This window comes from Manacus vitellinus, unplaced genomic scaffold (genome assembly GCF_001715985.3).
Source record: "Manacus vitellinus isolate BGI_N305 unplaced genomic scaffold, ASM171598v3 scaffold_0_pilon, whole genome shotgun sequence".
In the NCBI taxonomy this organism is placed as follows: domain Eukaryota; kingdom Metazoa; phylum Chordata; class Aves; order Passeriformes; family Pipridae; genus Manacus; species Manacus vitellinus.
Genome location: NW_021938789.1, coordinates 19247264 through 19259903, shown reverse-complemented (window position 1 = coordinate 19259903; position 12640 = coordinate 19247264).

Genomic DNA, 12640 nt, shown 5'->3' with positions numbered 1-12640 from the left:
TAAAACTGAAGTCTTAAGTTTACTATCTGTTCAAGTGCTAGCACTGCAGAGCAACATTCTGATGCAGCTGATAGCCGGGGGATGTTACCTCAGGGAAGAGGGATAGATGGAAGAGTACCATGTTCCTCAGAAAGACTGGTTAAACAATTTTTAAAAAGCACATGCAAGTTCATCTACCTGTAAGAATGGAGACCAGACCTTTCCAGAGACTCAAGGCAGGGTCTCCATCTTAATGCCACATGGCTGCATTCTCCAAGTAAGCCCATCCACCAGGCAGAAGTACTGAGATAAGTTGCTAGAGGGCACTTTTTGACTGAAACAGGCATTCCACCCAAAGTTCCTCAAAGGCAAACCTGAAAAGGGGCTGCCCAGATTCTGTGGAAGGCACTTGTCTGAAACAGTTTGCTGGCCCATCCCTACCATTCATTGTTGTGACATTTAACATTTGCAAGCCTCCTTATATTACCCAAGTACAATGCTGCATCATAGAAAAGGTGTATTCTCCTCCTTGCAGAACCACCCTATCTGTACCTTCTGTGTTGTGCTGTTGTGTATGCAATCCAGGTGGGAAAACAAGCTGATTTTTTTTTTGAAATTTTTTTGAAAGAGAGAATTATTTATTTCTGGCTGTGGGAATATTTTCTGGCAGTGGCAGTGTATTCTCTGTAAGTCATCACAGCAAATTCCTTTTTTATTTCTTCTTTCTCAGGCTCTAACTCCTGCACTGCACAGCATTGCTCAAAGCATTGCTCCCACCTGGAGCAGTTTATTGGACACCACTGGAGGAGAGAGAGCAACTGCTGCTGCTTTTCCCATCACAGGAGAAAGTAGTTACAGCCTTAACCTCCTCTCAGTCTCCAATGTCTTGTAAGGCTGAACGATGCCAACTGCATTCAGCATGGAATTTGGGTTATTTGTTTACTGGTTTGTGGTTTTTCCCTCTGTAAGCTTTCTTCTAGAGACACCAGCTGCAAATCTGGGCCGGCAGCCAACTTTGTCTCTCCTTGAACAAAAATAAGACAAAGCTATTGGGAAGTGTGAAGAGGGCAGCGGAAGATCACAAAGCAACTTATGTCAACCACACAATGCACCCCCAAGATGGAGCAAGCTGCAAGGTGCTGGCCCAGAGGGAGAGCCTTAAACAACATTCATACTGACACTTGCCTGCAGATATGTGGCCCCTCACCAAACAGAGCCCAAGTGAAGATGGCAATAAGCTGATCTTGGCTCTTCCTGAACTTGCAGGGCACAGAGTTGCAGGAGGAGAGGGCTTACAGACCCCTGCACCAGCTGGATCTGGGCTCACCCTACCCACCACAAATGAGACAGTGGCTGTAGAGGGTCCCAGAGGGAGCGAAGCAGGTGCAGTATACTCAGAGAGAATGATGTTCCTAGGCTGAGGTGGGAATCATCAGCTGATTCACTGTAGGAAAACCGGAAGCATCTCTGTGCCATTTGGGAGAGGTAGTGAAAGGGGACTTCAGACTGGAGTTAAGGGCATGAAAGTAAGCAGTGACTGTGCAGTAAGGGGATGATGAGGGCAGAATGGGAAACTGTGATTTCTTCCCTTGTAAGCTGCATAGGGTAAAAACATGCCTTCCGAAGGAAATGAAGTTGAGTAGTAGGGCAACATCTATGCTGGGAGGCAGTAGAGAAATGAAGGAAGGCATTTCTGAATTCTGCCAACCTTGTTTGGCCCAGAAAACTTTCTCTCTTATTAATACACTCTTTCACTCCCAGCACAGATGTTGCCTTTCCCCCCCTTTCCCATCCAGTCATGGTGCTTTCTTCACCAGCTGCCTTTCAACCGATTGCATTGTAGCAGTGCTGCATATCAGACACGAATCTGTGGTTGGGGAATGACTGCTCATCTCTAACATCACTAACAGCCATCTCCGACAGTGTCCCTCATCTCATTAAAAAAATAAAATAAAATAAAATTAGGCTTTCAGGAAAATCCAGAGCAGCAAAGGGGTTCCAAGATGTGGCTGATGTGACTGGCCAGATGTTCTTCTGGAAGAGCTGGGGACTGTTCCTGTCTGCAAAGCCTGCAGTGTAACTATTTGGTGTGTACTCATGTTGCGACATTTGGGTAGGTAGACGATGATGGATGATGGTTTAGGCAGCAGGTAAGTTACAGTTTAACCAAAGTTTGGGACGCCTGGATTGTAAGCAAAGCTGCCAGTCTGCCTCTTTATGAATCCCTCTCCATGGGCTGATGCCCTGACTTCTGTCCATCTCCAGGGGGTTGCACACTGCCCAGGGCTGGGGCTGGCCCTGAGTCCCAGCTGCCCAGCTCCCTGGCTGGGACAGTGGGGACAGCCCTGGCTGCCCATTCCTGCCCTGCTGCTCTCCAGGGAGCCATCATGGTCCCTAACAATGTATATGCATACAAAAGCTGTTCAGCTAGATATATTCTTAGGAATTAAAATAAGATTGGAATACTAGAATAGTAAAAACAATGGAATAATCACAAAAATGCAGGAACGGCAACAATGTCTCTGTCATTACAGTTGTGGTTGATTAAAAGTAATCACTTTCCTGTAATTTTTCTCTATTTTTCAGGTGAAGGAATAGAAGCTGTGCAAATATCTACCTTGGACAGTTCTGCTCACTGCTCAAATCTCCTTCCTTGCATTTGAAACAACTCATAATAATTTCATGCAGGACAAAAAGGTTATGTGCTTCAACTAATACAGGACAGGAATGAAGCTGTAACTCTGTGTATTGGAAACAATCACCCACAAAATATAGCCCTTCTTCGAGAATACAAGATGATGAAATGTCAGCATGCTTCTGGAAATATCTGCTTGTCAGAGAAACAAAAAAAAATAACCGCATTCTCTGCCCCTCTCTCCCTTCAATTTATGTAACTGCTAAGACTGACTTTTAAAAACAATGGAGCTGGTAGAAGGAAAAATATGAGCCTTAAAAAGTCTTATCAACAGGAAGACAGTTAAGCATGTCCCTAGGGTTATGGAGAAAAAAAATTTCTTCCTATTGTAATAAATGAACAATTTATAAAAAAGAAAATAGTGTATATACATTTAATGCATTCTAAATCCTAGAGCTGGCATTTGTCATTCACTGTCTATTCACCTCTCTACTAGCAAAATCTTAAATCTTTGCTTATTTAGACACTGCCAGAACAGCTGTCCATTCTATCAGTAGAGAGGGATCCTTAAAACTGGAGACAAAGAATCTTACAGTCCTATTAGGCCTCTTTTACTGTCACTCCTTATGAAGAGCATTAGTGCAAATGAAAATCAGGCACCTTCCTCTTCATAAACACTGACATTTATTAGCAGGTTAAAGTAGGAGAAGAGGAGTCCTTTTGATGAGTAGCGTAGAAGATAATTAATTAGATTGCAATTCAGCAGAAAAGTGTTAAATTTAAACTTCAGAAGAATTATAAAACTTATTGAATTGACCTGGAATGTGCTGAAATTTCTAGCAACTTACTTATTGCCCTAAATTAAATATCCTAAAATCATGATTGGACATTAAAAAATTGAATTGGTTAACCTGACCTGTGAGCAGGCAATAAATAACAAACTGGGGGGGATTGATAATAAATGTGTATTCTGAGAGGAAGAAAATTCCTCTCTATAGAAAATACAAATAGTTAGTTTAATAATTCTTGACCAATGAAGACTACCATTTTAAATCTGTTTCTGTTCATTTCTAGGAAGACCCAAAGGCTTCAGCAGAGGGGCTTCAAATAATATTTTGAATGAAGGAGTTCACAATAAAAGCATATAAAGCAGGAGATGCCAAATGGACAGTTTTCTTTCTGATGCTCTGTTTTCCTGCCTCACTTAACTCCTGTCTCCTTTGTGCTGTGCATGCTGGCCCAACGAGCAGTCTGTCAGCTGTCACAAATGTTTGAAGACATGGACTGATGAATGTGCTCTGTATAGAGTGTTTCTGATCTTCAGATTTTAATGTGTTTCCTAGATATTTAGCAGAGTTCCCTAATCCTTACATCACATCTATAAAATTAGTGTAGCAGGGACATTTAATGTAATGGACTATGAGGCTGGTTACAGCTGAACCTGAGGGCACATGCAGAAGTCTTATGCATGGTTCTTAAAACCAAAAAGAATTTAATAAATAAAAAAAGTTTATTAAAACAGAACCATGAACAAAAATAAAAAAGAGGTTCTACAGTTCAGTTTTGAGGAGCCCAATTTCACTCTGTGTTTATATGACTGTGGGAAGATGGCTGGGGTAAACATTAGAGGAAACTGAGAAGTTATGTTCACATCCTAACACAAGTTATAACAGTATGGAAATTGTAGGGTAAAATACAGCTGCTACTCCCTGTGGTTACTAGACCATGGCACTAAGTGCCACATCCAGTCTCATAAAAACCTCCAGGGACAGTGAATCCAGCACATCCCTGGGCAACCCATTACTGTGTCTGATTACTCTCTCTGTAAAAAACTTCTTCCTAATATCCAACCTAAACCTCCCCTGGCACAGCTTAAGACCATGCCTTCTTGTCCTACTGCTGGTTGCCTGGGAGAAGAGACCAATGCCCACCTGGCTACAGCCTCCTTTCAGGTAGTTATAGAGAGCGATGAGGTCTCCCCTGCACTTCTTCTTCTCCAGGCTGAACAACCCCAGCTCCCTCAGCCTCTCCTCATAGGACTTGTGCTCGAGACCCTTCACCAGCCTCGTTGCTCTTCTCTGAACCTGCTCCAGCACCTCAATATCCTTCCTGAACTGAGGGGCCCAGAACTGGACACAGCACTCCAGGTATGGCCTCACCAGTGCTGAGTACAGGGGAAGAATCACTTCCCTGGTCCTGCTGGCCACACTGTTCCTGATACAGGCCAGGATGCCATTGGCCTTCTTGGCCCACGCCACCCCGCGATGCTGGCACCACTGCTTTGGCTCATGTATCAGCTTCCTGTCAATCCAAACTCCCAGGTCCCTTTCTACCTGGCTGCTCTCCAGCCACTCTGTCCCCAGCCTGTAGCGCTGCCTGGGGTTGTTGTGGCCAAAGTGCAAGACCCAGCACTTGGCCTTGTTAAACCTCATCCTGCTGGAATCAGACCATCTCTCCAGCTTGTCCAGGTCCCTCTGAAGAGCCCTCCTGCCTTCCAGCTGATCGACACTCCCCCCAACTTGGTGTCATCTGCAAATTTGATGCAATACCAGTCCCAGCTCAAATTACCACTGTAATGGATGTTAGCTTCCAATAATCTACCCCAATGTGAGATTCCACAAGGGAGACACAGTTTATGTGAGGTATCACTAAAGTGTCCCATAATATGCATAAAAGACCAAACTGCGCATAAAAGATGAACATCATCTGAATGTGGAGCCTCTGCTCTCTCTGCAACAGATGTTTTCTTTCATGCTGCCCAGAAAGGATATATCTTGGAGATTGTTTTAACGCAAATATATGTTATTGTCTCTATAAACATTTGTCAGTTTCATTTTTGGCCTCTACTTTCTCATTGAATTCTCCCTAATTTAGACCGGAATGTAAATACATGGAAAAATGTAGGACTCACCCTTTAGAGTGAAAAGACATGCAGGATTGTCCTCCACAGAGCTGCTGCTTCTTTTCCTGTCACACACTGTTGATCTGTGTGATTTCAGTTACCTGCACTGCAATTAAATTTCGTTCCTGTTGCCTGAAGAATCTTCTGTCTCGCTGCCATATATTGGAGTTCCATCCTGTCCAGTGCTCACATCAGTCCTTACAACAGATGTGCTCTGCTAAGTAAACACCACACACACTCAGTTTCCCATCTAATCCCTCCAAGGTTATCATTATTTATTTCGAACTTTGCATTTTTTCAAAAGATTTTTATTATAATTCTATGTTTCTATTTTTCTCTATTTACAGTTGCCATCATGCATTAAGTAAACTTTGAATAATCTTTCAAATATATCCTGAGAAATAAACCATATTTTAAAACAAAAGATAACATATCACTCTAACAGAGGTATGCGAGTCAGACTACCACTTCTTTTTATACACAATCTATTTACGCATAAATAAAATGTAGACAACTAGCCAATCTATCAGGGAAAGTTCTCAATTTAATTTTTCTTTCATCTCTTTCCCTCTGTGATCTGCATTTCACAGTCAATAATTTTTACTCCCACATCATATGTCCTGTCAGCTTTCTTCTCTATGATTTTAAATAAAAAAGGCAGACTTCTATTTTGAATCCATGCATGATTTTTCATATTTGTTGATACAAAAGCATTTTATATTTTACTTTTCAGAAAACTACTGCTCTCTCATTAAACATCCGTGCCTTTGCCATCCATCATATTAAAAAACTTGCATACTTCATAGCATTAAGTAATAGCTTTTCCATTAACAGCAGTAACCTGCAGTCAGACATTCTCTGCTTTTTGTCTCTTATTCCTATGTGAGGAAAGATTGAAAAGTTTGCTGTCAAAAAGCTTTTGGGACCATTGCCACTAATTCCCTGATAATGAAGTTCTAATCTTTGACCTAAAGTTAAACTACGGACATATGAATGAAGAAATGTAAAGAACCTACCAATGCAAATTATATGCTCCGTTTCTTAAAGGAGGTTTCAGAGTTTCCTCTGAGCCCATCCTGACACACTGAAGTTAGCAAGTGCTTTGACAATCAGTCTTCTTGATTTTTCATTACCTTGGGGACTCTGATAGATAGACAGATATCTAAGATATTTGTGTGAAAGTTATTGTTTTTCCTTTCTTTAGCAATAATATCTGAATTTTGGGATGCTCTTATTTGCCAGTTTTACCATTATCAAAATTACATGCCCTTATTTCTTTGACAGATTTCTAATAATGTGATATGAAACATTGCTATTAAGTAAAGATTTTTTGTGATTGCATTCAGGAAGCTACCTGTTTCCACCAAGTAATTAAAATGTCTTAATTTTTTTTATGTATAGGGCAAGTGGACTCTCTGACTGGAATAACAATTTGCGTTTCAGTGAACAATCAGCTAGCTTGTGCCATACGAAAATCAGAAGAAAATAAACAGAATATGAATGTAGCAGAAACACAAACCATTTATCGTACCCAAATCATGTTATCGTTTTATAGAAACTTTGATGTCAAATTGTATTAAATTAGAATTAAATTATATTTCTGATGAGATGGAACATATTTATATTAGAAAGCATTTAACTTTCAAAAGGTCATAAAGATGTCTCTGGAAGGAAACAAAATGGTTGAGGGGGTACATTTCTTTCTTCTTGCTTTGTAATTAACAGTCATTAATGACATAGAATCAATCTGATTAATGAAGCATCGTCCTTGCAAATTTGTTTTCTTCCTGTAAGGAAAAGACTGAGGAAGAACTGTGAGAAAGGTTATTAAGACAGCACAAGCTTCAATAATGAGACTAAGCAAACTGTGTGTCACCTCTGATAGAACAAATGAACAATGAACAAAACAAGAGACAAAAAAACTGTTTGTAAAGACAATTTACCAAAAAAAAAGCAGTATACTACAATTTCAAACTAAGACCTTTCGGAATGAAATCTGATCTTAAGCAATCATATAGGACTCAAAGATCCCAAGATTAATGTTCTGTCCCTTTCAATTACAAATTTAGCCAAATACCAAGTTAATTTTGTTTTGCAGCCAATTGAAATTAGTGGAGACGAGCACAGTAACTTTAGTAAGTTTTAGGTCTTTGTCTTCTAATGAGACTTTGCTGATTTAGATAACAAGTACAACAACAACAGCTTTAGATGGGAAACTCCCACCTTCTATTTTGAAAATAACTTGAAACACAAAGCTATCTGACTTTCTCCCTTTACTAATTCTCTTTGTATTAAGGTTGATAGAAACTGGCATCCTGATTTGATATGACTGTATGTGAGCTCATATTTTCTCTGCAGGACTCACATCTGCAAGTATCCTCTGAAATCAAAATAATGCAATCATTAGTACAGTGGATCTGCTTTGGTACTGGTAGCTCCAATTAGCTAGAAAATTAGCTAGGTCTTCACAGCTAAGACTGCAGCCAGAGCCCCGTTAGCTCTATTGATTTCCATTTACTCACAATTTGAAAAATCAGTTACCGAAACCAGGCATCTTCAAGAATTGAGGCCTCTTCATTTTCAGCTTTCTGAAATTCTTTGTCTTCTGTCCAAGCCTTCCCTTCCTCCTGTCCTAGGACAGATGTTATTTCATTTTACTGTCATCTGTTATTTCTGTGGGATGCACAAGAAAATATTTCTTTCACCTCAGCTGGCTCTACTGAATATTATCTAAAATTATTCACCTGCCATGATACAAAAACCCTTAATTTCAAGTGTCCTACTGCACATGATGAGAACCTGCTCTGTTATTAGCTATTTCCTACATCAGATATTTAAATACATTCAGAATTCAGAAACTGTAATTTTCTCAATCGTAAATATTTGCAAAAGCTATGAAGTGTTGTCTTCTTTGTAGATTGAAAAAGATTTAATATGAAAATAAAAAATTGTGATATAATGATTTAAAAACACAATACAATAAAATATGTTGACTAAACAGTGCAGCACAAACAAGCAGGAATTCTGTAGGCAGAAACAATTACAGACCTGGGTGTTATGTGTTTTGCCATAAGAGTTTCTTCCCCCACCTTCCATAAATCATTTGCTTAGGATGTCAGAAAGTTGCTTAGATTGCATGCCTGAACATTTAAAATTAAAGCATTTTACAAGCCGTGAAAATCCCATGTGTTCTATTTTCCTTTTTCCTTACTTATCCAGTGCCTACAATGCATTATCCAGTGCATTATGAAAAATCATTTAAAGAAACTACTGCAGGTAAAAGTTTCCCTTTCTTTAACTTTAGCGAGAGTTATGATCAGTATTACAATTTAAAAAAATGGGAAAAAAGAAATAAAACACAATAGATATATAATCCCTAATGCTTTGAATCTGCATGCTTTTGAGCCAAAACTACAAAACTACATACTGTCTATGTTCTTCTTTTTATGAAACCTATAATGGTTTCATCATGAGATGATCATGAGCCAACAGCAAAAAAGTTTCTGTTTCGAGATCTGTCAGTGGAAGAAAAAGAATCCATCTACTCAAGTTTAAAGCCACAGAAAATAATTCAAAATAACATGTTTTAAGTAATTCTTTAAAAAAGGTAAAGAAAAATAGCATGAAGACACTAAAATTAAAGCATATAAAGCAAGATGCAATTTCTTTGCTTAAATGTACAAGGCTGATATAATTCTAGATTATTTTGTCTATAATAATCTATGTTATTATTTTATTATTATTATTATTATTCTTTATTATTACTGTTGGGAGCTCTCCAGTTTCAACAGCTAGTGAACAATTCTTAAATATAAATTTCATTCAAAAATAATTTTTCTAATATGGATATTGTATTTTAGCATAACAGGATTCCGTTGTGAAATAGCTTTTGTGAATCTTTGCATAATACTGTTTTATATTTTCTAATGTTATTATTAGAAAAAGTAAGTATAAGATAAAAATAACAAAATAAAATAAAAACAAAATAGTATAAAAATATAAGTTTAAAATTCTGTTCCAGAAGGTTTTTAAGGACATACCACAGAATTCATCTATGAAAGTGGTTTTTTTGGAAGATATTTGTTAAAAGTTTAAAAGTCAGTGCAAAGTTAGGAATCTTCAGTTACATCGGGCATTTAAAAAATATACAAACATCTTTAATAGTCTCACCTGAATGCATAGTGTTTTTTCTTAAGATTGCTGTCACATTTAGGGCATTAAATAAATATTTTAAAATACTTATTTTTTTTTTAGCAAATATTCATTATGCCTGAATTTTGGAAATTTCATACAGAAAATCTTTCTTTAGATGGAAGCTTTCTTACTCCTGAGCTGAAAGTGTGGCTCCCAGAACTCTCTGTCTTTTCCCCATCTTCCCCACTCCCTCCATCATGCATGCATACATGGATTTGTTCTTCCGTAAGACAGCAGCAGAGGAACCTCTGACACTAGATTTTTTTTTATATACCTTCTGAAAAAATATTTGAAATGTAGTATATATAAACCTCTGAATGCTTTTCATTGTCTCTTGAATTCACCCTAGTTGCTATGTTTTTATTTATTATTTTTAATGTCTTCAGAAGTAATAACAGAAGCTAAATCACTTCCAAAATCCTTGAGTTCCCTGGTGTAGAATTGAATGTAGTGGTAAACTATTGTTTTAAAGCAAATGTTTTGACACATTATATTTAGGAAAACAAGCTGTAACCATCCAAAAGTAAGATCCATGAAGAACATGAGGCCATGAAATGATCCTCTAAAGAAAGAAAAGGGTTTCTGAGGTCTAAAGGTATTGAGAGACCACCACAGGCAAAGTCAACCAGATCTGTGCTAACAGGCTGCTCTCAGTTCCCAAGAGGCAAGTGGTTTTTCACAGGAGATGCTATAGTAGCCTGTAGAAAGAACTGGACAGTGTTTAATTTGTGGGTACCCAGTCAAGTGCACTCATTACTACTCATATTGAGATGCTGGACTATTTGAATCAGGAGTGCTTCCAACCGGAAGGACTGCTCAAGGCATGGGGTGCAGTGTACAGATGATACAGTGGTAGGGATGCAGATAAACTGGCAAGATGCCACTGGCCTTTGTGCTCTTCCCAGTGAGCAACAGAGAGCAAACCTTGCTGTCTCAAAAGTGTCCCAACAGAGGAAGGGACAAGAGGATGCATTCTCGCCTGTGGCATTTTCTGAATGCTCATCAGCTCTGAACTGAGGGAAAAACCTTTCTAATTATATTTGTAGAAGCTGGCATGCAGAGACGGTATGCTCTGTTATTCTTCTGCTCCTCTGCACTTAACTGAGAAATCAATACCAATGCAGAGGCTGGCAGAGATGTACAAGGGACAGCAGGATTTCAGCAGAGATGTGTTCTGTTGCAAATTGAAACACCTTTATTACTTCAGATCTTTCCTGGGAAATACAGGGACAGGTATGGTGATCTGCTTGAGTGAAGAGCTCTTGGAAGCAACTGCACGCCATTTTGAACCTACCAAACCCCAGGAGAGCATGAGATATTCTGAGGAATAAATAATCATGGCCACCCCGTACCATGAGTAAGAAACAGGTCTTCCAGAAAGAACTCTGTTGAGGCTTTCATTGAAGGGCCATTTGGGGCTTTGACCACTCAGGACATGCTATCAGGGAGTCTGGGGACACCTTTATACAACCCCTGCAGAGAGTGGAAAACCACTCTTTTGAAAGTCCTGTTTTAGATCTAGTCCAAGAAAGACACAGGAGAATAAATTTAAATTTTAATTATTTATCTATTTACTTATTTATATAAAAATATTTATTGGCTTGTTTTGGTCAGTCATATGCCTCAGTCATTGCTACTCGGGTATCAGTACCCTCAGATTTTCTCTTTTTTTGTGGAATTCTCTCCCAGAATGATCACCTTGTGCCTACCTAGGAACTTGGACCTTCTCCCTCTCATTCTCTCACCTGCTTGCTGAAAAGGAAAGGGAAAGATCTATTTTGGAGCTGGAAGAGAGATGCTGAAGGCTTACTTAACCTTTCCTTTTAGGCAACTAGAGAGTTATTACAAGCCTGTTAATTTCTGTGTGTTTATGTGTCTGCCCTACCAAAGGGCAGATTCCCTAGAAATCTGCCTGGGGATGACTCTCTGCTACACAGATTTTTGAAAAATGAAGCACATATTTTTATGAATCTAGGGATTTTTTTTTCCATTTCTGTTGCTAGTTTGAACAAATCTTGCAGTATGGGACTCAAGAGGTGAACCAACAAAAGAACACACCCTGATCGCTCTAGCTACAACATATTTGTTTAAAAAGCAACAGCCTAGCATTTGAAAAAAAATTAGATACATGGCTACTGGGAGTGCCCTTGCTTTTGGAATGTCTCTGACATTATAACGATAGTAATCTGGTGTGAACAAGGACCGCTAAAATGTCAAGAAACTAACTGTCTTTGGAGGGCTGTGAGGATAGATTTATTTTATCGGTTTTCCACACAACAAATCAGAGGAAACAAAAATTCACCAGCTCTAGGAAGACTCGTGGGATAAAAGTGGCTCAGAGTATTTGCAAAATACCTAATATTGTACAAAAAAATTTAAAGCCACTCTTCAAAGAGTCTTTTGTTCTTTTTCTTTTTTTTTTTTTTTTGGTAAATTCTGTAAATCTTTAATATCAACGCTTCATGATTTAACATTTTTAAAATTAAAATGCACAGAAATCCACACACACATATGCATATGCTTAACTTTAGTTGCCATTATTGTAGATTTCTGATACAACTAATTTAAGCTTTTTAATGTACATTTCACTGAGATAGAAAAGATTATATTTGGTCCCAAAGAAAAAATGTTATCTAAAAAATCATTGCTATTCATTTTGCTCTTTGCTCCAGTATAGTATTTATGACAGAAATATAATTTCTTCGGTGCTGGTATTCTCCTTTTAGATGTATGCTATCATGGCTTCATTTTAATTTATTCTGGCATCCTGAGTATCTTAAATCAAGATCTATCTTAGTCTCAGCTTTCCGGGATCACAACAAAACCCATCCAGTCTGATGCTCTGTATTCATAATTGATTCATAATAGGTGCCTCAGCAAACAGTGTAGGAAACAGTATCCTTATCCTCACATCCCCTCCCACAACTGAG